We start from the raw sequence: 16,941 nt of genomic DNA on the forward strand, positions 1-16,941 counted from the left end.
ACTCGGATACACATGTTTATGGCTTTATCTTATAGAACTCAAGGTTCCCGTGCTGGGAAAAGAGGTTTTGCAGCTGTTTGAGCTAAGATTTCCAAGTTATTCACATAATGAAATCATATACTTTGTTTCGGTCGAGTTCCCCATTCAAATGCATGTAACAGTGAGAAACGCACTGTCTTGGCGAAAGAAAGCGTTTTTGTACAACTTCATAGAAATAGCTGTAACTTTTGATAGAAGACTCAGACAAATATGTTTATGGCTTTATCTTATAGAACTCAATGTCTTGTGCTGGGAAAACAGGTTTTGCAGCTGTTTGAGCTAAGATTTCCAAGTTATTCACATAATGAAAACTTATACTTTGTTTCGGTCGAGTTCCCCATTCAAATGCATGTAACAGTGAGAAACGCACTGTCTTGGCGAAAGAAAGCGTTTTTGTACAACTTCATATAAATAGCTGTAACTTTTGATAGAAGACTCGGATACACATGTTTATGGCTTTATCTTATAGAACTCAAGGTTCCCGTGCTGGGCAAACAGGTTTTGCAGCTGTTTGAGCTAAGATTTCCAAGTTATTCACATAATGAAAACCTATACTTTGTTTCGGTCGAGTTCCCCATTCAAATGCATGTAACAGTGAGAAACGCACTGTCTTGGCGAAAGAAAGCGTTTTTGTACAACTTCATAGAAATAGCTGTAACTTTTGATAGAAGACTCAGACAAACATGTTTATGGCCTTATATTATAGAACTCAAGGTCTCCGTGCTGGGCAAACAGGTTTTGCAGCTGTTTGAGCTAAGATTTCCAAGTTATTCACATAATGAAAACATATACTTTGTTTCGGTGGAGTTTCCCATTCAAATGCATGTAACAGTGAGAAACGCACTGTCTTGGCGAAAAAAGCGTTTTTGTACAACTTCATATAAATAGCTGTAACTTTTGATAGAAGACTCGGATACACATGTTTATGGCTTTATCTTATAGAACTCAAGGTTCCCGTGCTGGGCAAACAGGTTTTGCAGCTGTTTGAGCTAAGATTTCCAAGTTATTCACATAATGAAAACTTATACTTTGTTTCGGTCGAGTTCCCCATTCAAATGCATGTAACAGTGAGAAACGCACTGTCTTGGCGAAAGAAAGCGTTTTTGTACAACTTCATATAAATAGCTGTAACTTTTGATAGAAGACTCAGACAAACATGTTTATGGCCTTATATTATAGAACTCAAGGTCTCCGTGCTGGGCAAACAGGTTTTGCAGCTGTTTGAGCTAAGATTTCCAAGTTATTCACATAATGAAAACATATACTTTGTTTCGGTGGAGTTTCCCATTCAAATGCATGTAACAGTGAGAAACGCACTGTCTTGGCGAAAGAAAGCGTTTTTGTACAACTTCATATAAATAGCTGTAACTTTTGATAGAAGACTCGGATACACATGTTTATGGCTTTATCTTATAGAACTCAAGGTTCCCGTGCTGGGCAAACAGGTTTTGCAGCTGTTTGAGCTAAGATTTCCAAGTTATTCACATAATGAAAACCTATACTTTGTTTCGGTCGAGTTCCCCATTCAAATGCATGTAACAGTGAGAAACGCACTGTCTTGGCGAAAGAAAGCGTTTTTGTACAACTTCATAGAAATAGCTGTAACTTTTGATAGAAGACTCGGATACACATGTTTATGGCTTTATCTTATAGAACTCAAGGTTCCCGTGCTGGGCAAACAGGTTTTGCAGCTGTTTGAGCTAAGATTTCCAAGTTATTCACATAATGAAAACTTGTACTTTGTTTCGGTGGAGTTCCCCATTCAAATGCATGTAACAGTGAGAAACGCACTGTCTTGGCGAAAGAAAGCGTTTTTGTACAACTTCATATAAATAGCTGTAACTTTTGATAGAAGACTCGGATACACATGTTTATGGCTTTATCTTATAGAACTCAAGGTTCCCGTGCTGGGCAAACAGGTTTTGCAGCTGTTTGAGCTAAGATTTCCAAGTTATTCACATAATGAAAACTTATACTTTGTTTCGGTCGAGTTCCCCATTCAAATGCATGTAACAGTGAGAAACGCACTGTCTTGGCGAAAGAAAGCGTTTTTGTACAACTTCATATAAATAGCTGTAACTTTTGATAGAAGACTCGGATACACATGTTTATGGCTTTATCTTATAGAACTCAAGGTTCCCGTGCTGGGCAAACAGGTTTTGCAGCTGTTTGAGCTAAGATTTCCAAGTTATTCACATAATGAAAACCTATACTTTGTTTCGGTGGAGTTTCCCATTCAAATGCATGTAACAGTGAGAAACGCACTGTCTTGGCGAAAGAAAGCGTTTTTGTACAACTTCATATAAATAGCTGTAACTTTTGATAGAAGACTCGGATACACATGTTTATGGCTTTATCTTATAGAACTCAAGGTTCCCGTGCTGGGAAAACAGGTTTTGCAGCTGTTTGAGCTAAGATTTCCAAGTTATTCACATAATGAAAACCTATACTTTGTTTCGGTCGAGTTCCCCATTCAAATGCATGTAACAGTGAGAAACGCACTGTCTTGGCGAAAGAAAGCGTTTTTGTACAACTTCATATAAATAGCTGTGACTTTTGATAGAAGACTCGGATACACATGTTTATGGCTTTATCTTATAGAACTCAAGGTTCCCGTGCTGGGAAAACAGGTTTTGCAGCTGTTTGAGCTAAGATTTCCAAGTTATTCACATAATGAAAACCTATACTTTGTTTCGGTCGAGTTCCCCATTCAAATGCATGTAACAGTGAGAAACGCACTGTCTTGTCGAAAGAAAGCGTTTTTGTACAACTTCATATAAATAGCTGTAACTTTTGATAGAAGACTCAGACAAATATGTTCATGGCTTTATCTTATAGAACTCAAGGTCTCCGTGCTGGGAAAAGAGGTTTTGCAGCTGTTTGAGCTAAGATTTCCAAGTTATTCACATAATGAAAACTTATACTTTGTTTCGGTCGAGTTCCCCATTCAAATGCATGTAACAGTGAGAAACGCACTGTCTTGGCGAAAGAAAGCTATTTTGTACAACTTCATATGAATAGCTGTAACTTTTGATAGAAGACTCGGATACACATGTTTATGGCTTTATCTTATAGAACTCAAGGTTCCCGTGCTGGGAAAAGAGGTTTTGCAGCTGTTTGAGCTAAGATTTCCAAGTTATTCACATAATGAAAACCTATACTTTGTTTCGGTCGAGTTCCCCATTCAAATGCATGTAACAGTGAGAAACGCACTGTCTTGGCGAAAGAAAGCGTTTTTGTACAACTTCATAGAAATAGCTGTAACTTTTGATAGAAGACTCAGACAAATATGTTTATGGCTTTATCTTATAGAACTCAATGTCTCCGTGCTGGGAAAACAGGTTTTGCAGCTGTTTGAGCTAAGATTTCCAAGTTATTCACATAATGAAAACTTATACTTTGTTTCGGTCGAGTTCCCCATTCAAATGCATGTAACAGTGAGAAACGCACTGTCTTGGCGAAAGAAAGCGTTTTTGTACAACTTCATATAAATAGCTGTAACTTTTGATAGAAGACTCGGATACACATGTTTATGGCTTTATCTTATAGAACTCAAGGTTCCCGTGCTGGGCAAACAGGTTTTGCAGCTGTTTGAGCTAAGATTTCCAAGTTATTCACATAATGAAAACCTATACTTTGTTTCGGTGGAGTTTCCCATTCAAATGCATGTAACAGTGAGAAACGCACTGTCTTGGCGAAAGAAAGCGTTTTTGTACAATTTCATATAAATAGCTGTAACTTTTGTTAGAAGACTCGGATACACATGTTTATGGCTTTATCTTATAGAACTCAAGGTTCCCGTGCTGGGAAAACAGGTTTTGCAGCTGTTTGAGCTAAGATTTCCAAGTTATTCACATAATGAAAACCTATACTTTGTTTCGGTCGAGTTCCCCATTCAAATGCATGTAACAGTGAGAAACGCACTGTCTTGGCGAAAGAAAGCGTTTTTGTACAACTTCATATAAATAGCTGTAACTTTTGATAGAAGACTCGGATACACATGTTTATGGCTTTATATTATAGAACTCAAGGTTCCCGTGCTGGGAAAAGAGGTTTTGCAGCTGTTTGAGCTAAGATTTCCAAGTTATTCACATAATGAAATCATATACTTTGTTTCGGTCGAGTTCCCCATTCAAATGCATGTAACAGTGAGAAACGCACTGTCTTGGCGAAAGAAAGCGTTTTTGTACAACTTCATAGAAATAGCTGTAACTTTTGATAGAAGACTCAGACAAATATGTTTATGGCTTTATCTTATAGAACTCAAGGTCTCCGTGCTGGGAAAACAGGTTTTGCAGCTGTTTGAGCTAAGATTTCCAAGTTATTCACATAATGAAAACCTATACTTTGTTTCGGTGGAGTTTCCCATTTAAATGCATGTAACAGTGAGAAACGCACTGTCTTGGCGAAAGAAAGCGTTTTTGTACAACTTCATATAAATAGCTGTAACTTTTGATAGAAGACTCGGATACACATGTTTATGGCTTTATCTTATAGAACTCAAGGTTCCCGTGCTGGGCAAACAGGTTTTGCAGCTGTTTGAGCTAAGATTTCCAAGTTATTCACATAATGAAAACCTATACTTTGTTTCGGTCGAGTTCCCCATTCAAATGCATGTAACAGTGAGAAACGCACTGTCTTGGCGAAAGAAAGCATTTTTGTACAACTTCATAGAAATAGCTGTAACTTTTGATAGAAGACTCAGACAAACATGTTTATGGCCTTATATTATAGAACTCAAGGTCTCCGTGCTGGGAAAACAGGTTTTGCAGCTGTTTGAGCTAAGATTTCCAAGTTATTCACATAATGAAAACATATACTTTGTTTCGGTGGAGTTTCCCATTCAAATGCATGTAACAGTGAGAAACGCACTGTCTTGGCGAAAGAAAGCGTTTTTGTACAACTTCATATGAATAGCTGTAACTTTTGATAGAAGACTCGGATACACATGTTTATGGCTTTATCTTATAGAACTCAAGGTTCCCGTGCTGGGCAAACAGGTTTTGCAGCTGTTTGAGCTAAGATTTCCAAGTTATTCACATAATGAAAACTTATACTTTGTTTCGGTCGAGTTCCCCATTCAAATGCATGTAACAGTGAGAAACGCACTGTCTTGGCGAAAGAAAGCTATTTTGTACAACTTCATATGAATAGCTGTAACTTTTGATAGAAGACTCGGATACACATGTTTATGGCTTTATCTTATAGAACTCAAGGTTCCCGTGCTGGGCAAACAGGTTTTGCAGCTGTTTGAGCTAAGATTTCCAAGTTATTCACATAATGAAAACCTATACTTTGTTTCGGTCGAGTTCCCCATTCAAATGCATGTAACAGTGAGAAACGCACTGTCTTGGCGAAAGAAAGCATTTTTGTACAACTTCATAGAAATAGCTGTAACTTTTGATAGAAGACTCAGACAAACATGTTTATGGCCTTATATTATAGAACTCAAGGTCTCCGTGCTGGGCAAACAGGTTTTGCAGCTGTTTGAGCTAAGATTTCCAAGTTATTCACATAATGAAAACCTATACTTTGTTTCGGTCGAGTTCCCCATTCAAATGCATGTAACAGTGAGAAACGCACTGTCTTGGCGAAAGAAAGCGTTTTTGTACAACTTCATATAAATAGCTGTAACTTTTGATAGAAGACTCAGACAAATATGTTTATGGCTTTATCTTATAGAACTCAAGGTCTCCGTGCTGGGAAAACAGGTTTTGCAGCTGTTTGAGCTAAGATTTCCAAGTTATTCACATAATGAAAACTTATACTTTGTTTCGGTCGAGTTCCCCATTCAAATGCATGTAACAGTGAGAAACGCACTGTCTTGGCGAAAGAAAGCTATTTTGTACAACTTCATATGAATAGCTGTAACTTTTGATAGAAGACTCGGATACACATGTTTATGGCTTTATCTTATAGCACTCACGTTCCCCGTGCTGGGCAAACAGGTTTTGCAGCTGTTTGAGCTAAGATTTCCAAGTTATTCACATAATGAAAACCTATACTTTGTTTCGGTCGAGTTCCCCATTCAAATGCATGTAACAGTGAGAAACGCACTGTCTTGGCGAAAGAAAGCGTTTTTGTACAACTTCATAGAAATAGCTGTAACTTTTGATAGAAGACTCGGATACACATGTTTATGGCTTTATCTTATAGCACTCACGTTCCCCGTGCTGGGCAAACAGGTTTTGCAGCTGTTTGAGCTAAGATTTCCAAGTTATTCACATAATGAAAACCTATACTTTGTTTCGGTCGAGTTCCCCATTCAAATGCATGTAACAGTGAGAAACGCACTGTCTTGGCGAAAGAAAGCGTTTTTGTACAACTTCATATAAATAGCTGTAACTTTTGATAGAAGACTCAGACAAACATGTTTATGGCCTTATATTATAGAACTCAAGGTCTCCGTGCTGGGCAAACAGGTTTTGCAGCTGTTTGAGCTAAGATTTCCAAGTTATTCACATAATGAAAACATATACTTTGTTTCGGTGGAGTTTCCCATTCAAATGCATGTAACAGTGAGAAACGCACTGTCTTGGCGAAAGAAAGCGTTTTTGTACAACTTCATAGAAATAGCTGTAACTTTTGATAGAAGACTCAGACAAATATGTTTATGGCTTTATCTTATAGAACTCAAGGTTCCCGTGCTGGGCAAACAGGTTTTGCAGCTGTTTGAGCTAAGATTTCCAAGTTATTCACATAATGAAAACTTATACTTTGTTTCGGTCGAGTTCCCCATTCAAATGCATGTAACAGTGAGAAACGCACTGTCTTGGCGAAAGAAAGCTATTTTGTACAACTTCATATGAATAGCTGTAACTTTTGATAGAAGACTCGGATACACATGTTTATGGCTTTATCTTATAGAACTCAAGGTTCCCGTGCTGGGCAAACAGGTTTTGCAGCTGTTTGAGCTAAGATTTCCAAGTTATTCACATAATGAAAACCTATACTTTGTTTCGGTCGAGTTCCCCATTCAAATGCATGTAACAGTGAGAAACGCACTGTCTTGGCGAAAGAAAGCATTTTTGTACAACTTCATAGAAATAGCTGTAACTTTTGATAGAAGACTCAGACAAACATGTTTATGGCCTTATATTATAGAACTCAAGGTCTCCGTGCTGGGCAAACAGGTTTTGCAGCTGTTTGAGCTAAGATTTCCAAGTTATTCACATAATGAAAACCTATACTTTGTTTCGGTCGAGTTCCCCATTCAAATGCATGTAACAGTGAGAAACGCAGTGTCTTGGCGAAAGAAAGCGTTTTTGTACAACTTCATATAAATAGCTGTAACTTTTGATAGAAGACTCGGATACACATGTTTATGGCTTTATCTTATAGAACTCAAGGTTCCCGTGCTGGGCAAACAGGTTTTGCAGCTGTTTGAGCTAAGATTTCCAAGTTATTCACATAATGAAAACTTATACTTTGTTTCGGTCGAGTTCCCCATTCAAATGCATGTAACAGTGAGAAACGCAGTGTCTTGGCGAAAGAAAGCGTTTTTGTACAACTTCATATAAATAGCTGTAACTTTTGATAGAAGACTCGGATACACATGTTTATGGCTTTATCTTATAGAACTCAAGGTTCCCGTGCTGGGCAAACAGGTTTTGCAGCTGTTTGAGCTAAGATTTCCAAGTTATTCACATAATGAAAACCTATACTTTGTTTCGGTGGAGTTTCCCATTCAAATGCATGTAACAGTGAGAAACGCACTGTCTTGGCGAAAGAAAGCGTTTTTGTACAACTTCATATAAATAGCTGTAACTTTTGATAGAAGACTCGGATACACATGTTTATGGCCTTATCTTATAGAACTCAAGGTCTCCGTGCTGGGAAAACAGGTTTTGCAGCTGTTTGAGCTAAGATTTCCAAGTTATTCACATAATGAAAACTTATACTTTGTTTCGGTCGAGTTCCCCATTCAAATGCATGTAACAGTGAGAAACGCACTGTCTTGGCGAAAGAAAGCTATTTTGTACAACTTCATATGAATAGCTGTAACTTTTGATAGAAGACTCGGATACACATGTTTATGGCTTTATCTTATAGAACTCAAGGTTCCCGTGCTGGGAAAAGAGGTTTTGCAGCTGTTTGAGCTAAGATTTCCAAGTTATTCACATAATGAAATCATATACTTTGTTTCGGTCGAGTTCCCCATTCAAATGCATGTAACAGTGAGAAACGCACTGTCTTGGCGAAAGAAAGCGTTTTTGTACAACTTCATAGAAATAGCTGTAACTTTTGATAGAAGACTCAGACAAATATGTTTATGGCTTTATCTTATAGAACTCAAGGTCTCCGTGCTGGGCAAACAGGTTTTGCAGCTGTTTGAGCTAAGATTTCCAAGTTATTCACATAATGAAAACCTATACTTTGTTTCGGTCGAGTTCCCCATTCAAATGCATGTAACAGTGAGAAACGCACTGTCTTGGCGAAAGAAAGCGTTTTTGTACAACTTCATATAAATAGCTGTAACTTTTGATAGAAGACTCGGATACACATGTTTATGGCTTTATCTTATAGAACTCAAGGTTCCCGTGCTGGGAAAACAGGTTTTGCAGCTGTTTGAGCTAAGATTTCCAAGTTATTTACATAATGAAAACCTATACTTTGTTTCGGTCGAGTTCCCCATTCAAATGCATGTAACAGTGAGAAACGCACTGTCTTGGCGAAAGAAACCTATTTTGTACAACTTCATATAAATAGCTGTAACTTTTGATAGAAGACTCGGATACACATGTTTATGGCTTTATCTTATAGCACTCACGTTCCCCGTGCTGGGCAAACAGGTTTTGCAGCTGTTTGAGCTAAGATTTCCAAGTTATTCACATAATGAAAACCTATACTTTGTTTCGGTCGAGTTCCCCATTCAAATGCATGTAACAGTGAGAAACGCACTGTCTTGGCGAAAGAAAGCTATTTTGTACAACTTCATATGAATAGCTGTAACTTTTGATAGAAGACTCGGATACACATGTTTATGGCTTTATCTTATAGAACTCAAGGTTCCCGTGCTGGGCAAACAGGTTTTGCAGCTGTTTGAGCTAAGATTTCCAAGTTATTCACATAATGAAAACCTATACTTTGTTTCGGTCGAGTTCCCCATTCAAATGCATGTAACAGTGAGAAACACACTGTCTCGGCGAAAGAAAGCGTTTTTGTACAACTTCATAGAAATAGCTGTAACTTTTGATAGAAGACTCAGACAAACATGTTTATGGCCTTATATTATAGAACTCAAGGTCTCCGTGCTGGGCAAACAGGTTTTGCAGCTGTTTGAGCTAAGATTTCCAAGTTATTCACATAATGAAAACTTATACTTTGTTTCGATCGAGTTCCCCATTCAAATGCATGTAACAGTGAGAAACGCACTGTCTTGGCGAAAGAAAGCTATTTTGTACAACTTCATATGAATAGCTGTAACTTTTGATAGAAGACTCGGATACACATGTTTATGGCTTTATCTTATAGCACTCACGTTCCCCGTGCTGGGCAAACAGGTTTTGCAGCTGTTTGAGCTAAGATTTCCAAGTTATTCACATAATGAAAACCTATACTTTGTTTCGGTCGAGTTCCCCATTCAAATGCATGTAACAGTGAGAAACGCACTGTCTTGGCGAAAGAAAGCGTTTTTGTACAACTTCATAGAAATAGCTGTAACTTTTGATAGAAGACTCGGATACACATGTTTATGGCTTTATCTTATAGAACTCAAGGTTCCCGTGCTGGGCAAACAGGTTTTGCAGCTGTTTGAGCTAAGATTTCCAAGTTATTCACATAATGAAAACCTATACTTTGTTTCGGTCGAGTTCCCCATTCAAATGCATGTAACAGTGAGAAACGCACTGTCTTGGCGAAAGAAAGCGTTTTTGTACAACTTCATATAAATAGCTGTAACTTTTGATAGAAGACTCAGACAAACATGTTTATGGCCTTATATTATAGAACTCAAGGTCTCCGTGCTGGGCAAACAGGTTTTGCAGCTGTTTGAGCTAAGATTTCCAAGTTATTCACATAATGAAAACATATACTTTGTTTCGGTGGAGTTTCCCATTCAAATGCATGTAACAGTGAGAAACGCACTGTCTTGGCGAAAGAAAGCGTTTTTGTACAACTTCATAGAAATAGCTGTAACTTTTGATAGAAGACTCAGACAAATATGTTTATGGCTTTATCTTATAGAACTCAAGGTTCCCGTGCTGGGCAAACAGGTTTTGCAGCTGTTTGAGCTAAGATTTCCAAGTTATTCACATAATGAAAACTTATACTTTGTTTCGGTCGAGTTCCCCATTCAAATGCATGTAACAGTGAGAAACGCACTGTCTTGGCGAAAGAAAGCTATTTTGTACAACTTCATATGAATAGCTGTAACTTTTGATAGAAGACTCGGATACACATGTTTATGGCTTTATCTTATAGAACTCAAGGTTCCCGTGCTGGGCAAACAGGTTTTGCAGCTGTTTGAGCTAAGATTTCCAAGTTATTCACATAATGAAAACCTATACTTTGTTTCGGTCGAGTTCCCCATTCAAATGCATGTAACAGTGAGAAACACACTGTCTCGGCGAAAGAAAGCGTTTTTGTACAACTTCATAGAAATAGCTGTAACTTTTGATAGAAGACTCAGACAAACATGTTTATGGCCTTATATTATAGAACTCAAGGTCTCCGTGCTGGGCAAACAGGTTTTGCAGCTGTTTGAGCTAAGATTTCCAAGTTATTCACATAATGAAAACCTATACTTTGTTTCGGTCGAGTTCCCCATTCAAATGCATGTAACAGTGAGAAACGCACTGTCTTGGCGAAAGAAAGCGTTTTTGTACAACTTCATATAAATAGCTGTAACTTTTGATAGAAGACTCAGACAAATATGTTTATGGCTTTATCTTATAGAACTCAAGGTCTCCGTGCTGGGAAAACAGGTTTTGCAGCTGTTTGAGCTAAGATTTCCAAGTTATTCACATAATGAAAACTTATACTTTGTTTCGGTCGAGTTCCCCATTCAAATGCATGTAACAGTGAGAAACGCACTGTCTTGGCGAAAGAAAGCTATTTTGTACAACTTCATATGAATAGCTGTAACTTTTGATAGAAGACTCGGATACACATGTTTATGGCTTTATCTTATAGCACTCACGTTCCCCGTGCTGGGCAAACAGGTTTTGCAGCTGTTTGAGCTAAGATTTCCAAGTTATTCACATAATGAAAACCTATACTTTGTTTCGGTCGAGTTCCCCATTCAAATGCATGTAACAGTGAGAAACGCACTGTCTTGGCGAAAGAAAGCGTTTTTGTACAACTTCATAGAAATAGCTGTAACTTTTGATAGAAGACTCGGATACACATGTTTATGGCTTTATCTTATAGCACTCACGTTCCCCGTGCTGGGCAAACAGGTTTTGCAGCTGTTTGAGCTAAGATTTCCAAGTTATTCACATAATGAAAACCTATACTTTGTTTCGGTCGAGTTCCCCATTCAAATGCATGTAACAGTGAGAAACGCACTGTCTTGGCGAAAGAAAGCGTTTTTGTACAACTTCATATAAATAGCTGTAACTTTTGATAGAAGACTCAGACAAACATGTTTATGGCCTTATATTATAGAACTCAAGGTCTCCGTGCTGGGCAAACAGGTTTTGCAGCTGTTTGAGCTAAGATTTCCAAGTTATTCACATAATGAAAACATATACTTTGTTTCGGTGGAGTTTCCCATTCAAATGCATGTAACAGTGAGAAACGCACTGTCTTGGCGAAAGAAAGCGTTTTTGTACAACTTCATAGAAATAGCTGTAACTTTTGATAGAAGACTCAGACAAATATGTTTATGGCTTTATCTTATAGAACTCAAGGTTCCCGTGCTGGGCAAACAGGTTTTGCAGCTGTTTGAGCTAAGATTTCCAAGTTATTCACATAATGAAAACTTATACTTTGTTTCGGTCGAGTTCCCCATTCAAATGCATGTAACAGTGAGAAACGCAGTGTCTTGGCGAAAGAAAGCGTTTTTGTACAACTTCATATAAATAGCTGTAACTTTTGATAGAAGACTCGGATACACATGTTTATGGCTTTATCTTATAGAACTCAAGGTTCCCGTGCTGGGCAAACAGGTTTTGCAGCTGTTTGAGCTAAGATTTCCAAGTTATTCACATAATGAAAACTTATACTTTGTTTCGGTCGAGTTCCCCATTCAAATGCATGTAACAGTGAGAAACGCAGTGTCTTGGCGAAAGAAAGCGTTTTTGTACAACTTCATATAAATAGCTGTAACTTTTGATAGAAGACTCGGATACACATGTTTATGGCTTTATCTTATAGAACTCAAGGTTCCCGTGCTGGGCAAACAGGTTTTGCAGCTGTTTGAGCTAAGATTTCCAAGTTATTCACATAATGAAAACCTATACTTTGTTTCGGTGGAGTTTCCCATTCAAATGCATGTAACAGTGAGAAACGCACTGTCTTGGCGAAAGAAAGCGTTTTTGTACAACTTCATATAAATAGCTGTAACTTTTGATAGAAGACTCGGATACACATGTTTATGGCCTTATCTTATAGAACTCAAGGTCTCCGTGCTGGGAAAACAGGTTTTGCAGCTGTTTGAGCTAAGATTTCCAAGTTATTCACATAATGAAAACTTATACTTTGTTTCGGTCGAGTTCCCCATTCAAATGCATGTAACAGTGAGAAACGCACTGTCTTGGCGAAAGAAAGCTATTTTGTACAACTTCATATGAATAGCTGTAACTTTTGATAGAAGACTCGGATACACATGTTTATGGCTTTATCTTATAGAACTCAAGGTTCCCGTGCTGGGAAAAGAGGTTTTGCAGCTGTTTGAGCTAAGATTTCCAAGTTATTCACATAATGAAATCATATACTTTGTTTCGGTCGAGTTCCCCATTCAAATGCATGTAACAGTGAGAAACGCACTGTCTTGGCGAAAGAAAGCGTTTTTGTACAACTTCATAGAAATAGCTGTAACTTTTGATAGAAGACTCAGACAAATATGTTTATGGCTTTATCTTATAGAACTCAAGGTCTCCGTGCTGGGCAAACAGGTTTTGCAGCTGTTTGAGCTAAGATTTCCAAGTTATTCACATAATGAAAACTTGTACTTTGTTTCGGTCGAGTTCCCCATTCAAATGCATGTAACAGTGAGAAACGCACTGTCTTGGCGAAAGAAAGCGTTTTTGTACAACTTCATATAAATAGCTGTAACTTTTGATAGAAGACTCGGATACACATGTTTATGGCTTTATCTTATAGAACTCAAGGTTCCCGTGCTGGGAAAACAGGTTTTGCAGCTGTTTGAGCTAAGATTTCCAAGTTATTTACATAATGAAAACCTATACTTTGTTTCGGTCGAGTTCCCCATTCAAATGCATGTAACAGTGAGAAACGCACTGTCTTGGCGAAAGAAACCTATTTTGTACAACTTCATATAAATAGCTGTAACTTTTGATAGAAGACTCGGATACACATGTTTATGGCTTTATCTTATAGCACTCACGTTCCCCGTGCTGGGCAAACAGGTTTTGCAGCTGTTTGAGCTAAGATTTCCAAGTTATTCACATAATGAAAACCTATACTTTGTTTCGGTCGAGTTCCCCATTCAAATGCATGTAACAGTGAGAAACGCACTGTCTTGGCGAAAGAAAGCGTTTTTGTACAACTTCATATAAATAGCTGTAACTTTTGATAGAAGACTCGGATACACATGTTTATGGCTTTATCTTATAGAACTCAAGGTTCCCGTGCTGGGCAAACAGGTTTTGCAGCTGTTTGAGCTAAGATTTCCAAGTTATTCACATAATGAAAACTTATACTTTGTTTCGGTCGAGTTCCCCATTCAAATGCATGTAACAGTGAGAAACGCACTGTCTTGGCGAAAGAAAGCTATTTTGTACAACTTCATATGAATAGCTGTAACTTTTGATAGAAGACTCGGATACACATGTTTATGGCTTTATCTTATAGAACTCAAGGTTCCCGTGCTGGGCAAACAGGTTTTGCAGCTGTTTGAGCTAAGATTTCCAAGTTATTCACATAATGAAAACCTATACTTTGTTTCGGTCGAGTTCCCCATTCAAATGCATGTAACAGTGAGAAACACACTGTCTCGGCGAAAGAAAGCGTTTTTGTACAACTTCATAGAAATAGCTGTAACTTTTGATAGAAGACTCAGACAAACATGTTTATGGCCTTATATTATAGAACTCAAGGTCTCCGTGCTGGGCAAACAGGTTTTGCAGCTGTTTGAGCTAAGATTTCCAAGTTATTCACATAATGAAAACTTATACTTTGTTTCGGTCGAGTTCCCCATTCAAATGCATGTAACAGTGAGAAACGCACTGTCTTGGCGAAAGAAAGCTATTTTGTACAACTTCATATGAATAGCTGTAACTTTTGATAGAAGACTCGGATACACATGTTTATGGCTTTATCTTATAGCACTCACGTTCCCCGTGCTGGGCAAACAGGTTTTGCAGCTGTTTGAGCTAAGATTTCCAAGTTATTCACATAATGAAAACCTATACTTTGTTTCGGTCGAGTTCCCCATTCAAATGCATGTAACAGTGAGAAACGCACTGTCTTGGCGAAAGAAAGCGTTTTTGTACAACTTCATAGAAATAGCTGTAACTTTTGATAGAAGACTCGGATACACATGTTTATGGCTTTATCTTATAGAACTCAAGGTTCCCGTGCTGGGCAAACAGGTTTTGCAGCTGTTTGAGCTAAGATTTCCAAGTTATTCACATAATGAAAACCTATACTTTGTTTCGGTCGAGTTCCCCATTCAAATGCATGTAACAGTGAGAAACGCACTGTCTTGGCGAAAGAAAGCGTTTTTGTACAACTTCATATAAATAGCTGTAACTTTTGATAGAAGACTCAGACAAACATGTTTATGGCCTTATATTATAGAACTCAAGGTCTCCGTGCTGGGCAAACAGGTTTTGCAGCTGTTTGAGCTAAGATTTCCAAGTTATTCACATAATGAAAACATATACTTTGTTTCGGTGGAGTTTCCCATTCAAATGCATGTAACAGTGAGAAACGCACTGTCTTGGCGAAAGAAAGCGTTTTTGTACAACTTCATAGAAATAGCTGTAACTTTTGATAGAAGACTCAGACAAATATGTTTATGGCTTTATCTTATAGAACTCAAGGTTCCCGTGCTGGGCAAACAGGTTTTGCAGCTGTTTGAGCTAAGATTTCCAAGTTATTCACATAATGAAAACTTATACTTTGTTTCGGTCGAGTTCCCCATTCAAATGCATGTAACAGTGAGAAACGCACTGTCTTGGCGAAAGAAAGCGTTTTTGTACAACTTCATATAAATAGCTGTAACTTTTGATAGAAGACTCGGATACACATGTTTATGGCTTTATCTTATAGAACTCAAGGTTCCCGTGCTGGGAAAACAGGTTTTGCAGCTGTTTGAGCTAAGATTTCCAAGTTATTTACATAATGAAAACCTATACTTTGTTTCGGTCGAGTTCCCCATTCAAATGCATGTAACAGTGAGAAACGCACTGTCTTGGCGAAAGAAACCTATTTTGTACAACTTCATATAAATAGCTGTAACTTTTGATAGAAGACTCGGATACACATGTTTATGGCTTTATCTTATAGCACTCACGTTCCCCGTGCTGGGCAAACAGGTTTTGCAGCTGTTTGAGCTAAGATTTCCAAGTTATTCACATAATGAAAACCTATACTTTGTTTCGGTCGAGTTCCCCATTCAAATGCATGTAACAGTGAGAAACGCACTGTCTTGGCGAAAGAAAGCGTTTTTGTACAACTTCATATAAATAGCTGTAACTTTTGATAGAAGACTCGGATACACATGTTTATGGCTTTATCTTATAGAACTCAAGGTTCCCGTGCTGGGCAAACAGGTTTTGCAGCTGTTTGAGCTAAGATTTCCAAGTTATTCACATAATGAAAACTTATACTTTGTTTCGGTCGAGTTCCCCATTCAAATGCATGTAACAGTGAGAAACGCACTGTCTTGGCGAAAGAAAGCTATTTTGTACAACTTCATATGAATAGCTGTAACTTTTGATAGAAGACTCGGATACACATGTTTATGGCTTTATCTTATAGAACTCAAGGTTCCCGTGCTGGGCAAACAGGTTTTGCAGCTGTTTGAGCTAAGATTTCCAAGTTATTCACATAATGAAAACCTATACTTTGTTTCGGTCGAGTTCCCCATTCAAATGCATGTAACAGTGAGAAACACACTGTCTCGGCGAAAGAAAGCGTTTTTGTACAACTTCATAGAAATAGCTGTAACTTTTGATAGAAGACTCAGACAAACATGTTTATGGCCTTATATTATAGAACTCAAGGTCTCCGTGCTGGGCAAACAGGTTTTGCAGCTGTTTGAGCTAAGATTTCCAAGTTATTCACATAATGAAAACTTATACTTTGTTTCGGTCGAGTTCCCCATTCAAATGCATGTAACAGTGAGAAACGCACTGTCTTGGCGAAAGAAAGCTATTTTGTACAACTTCATATGAATAGCTGTAACTTTTGATAGAAGACTCGGATACACATGTTTATGGCTTTATCTTATAGCACTCACGTTCCCCGTGCTGGGCAAACAGGTTTTGCAGCTGTTTGAGCTAAGATTTCCAAGTTATTCACATAATGAAAACCTATACTTTGTTTCGGTCGAGTTCCCCATTCAAATGCATGTAACAGTGAGAAACGCACTGTCTTGGCGAAAGAAAGCGTTTTTGTACAACTTCATAGAAATAGCTGTAACTTTTGATAGAAGACTCGGATACACATGTTTATGGCTTTATCTTATAGAACTCAAGGTTCCCGTGCTGGGCAAACAGGTTTTGCAGCTGTTTGAGCTAAGATTTCCAAGTTATTCACATAATGAAAACC

This window comes from Rhamphochromis longiceps, linkage group LG5 (assembly GCF_057381845.1).
Source record: "Rhamphochromis longiceps isolate RC_006_pf linkage group LG5, R_longiceps_female_GT1.1, whole genome shotgun sequence".
In the NCBI taxonomy this organism is placed as follows: Eukaryota; Metazoa; Chordata; class Actinopteri; order Cichliformes; family Cichlidae; genus Rhamphochromis; species Rhamphochromis longiceps.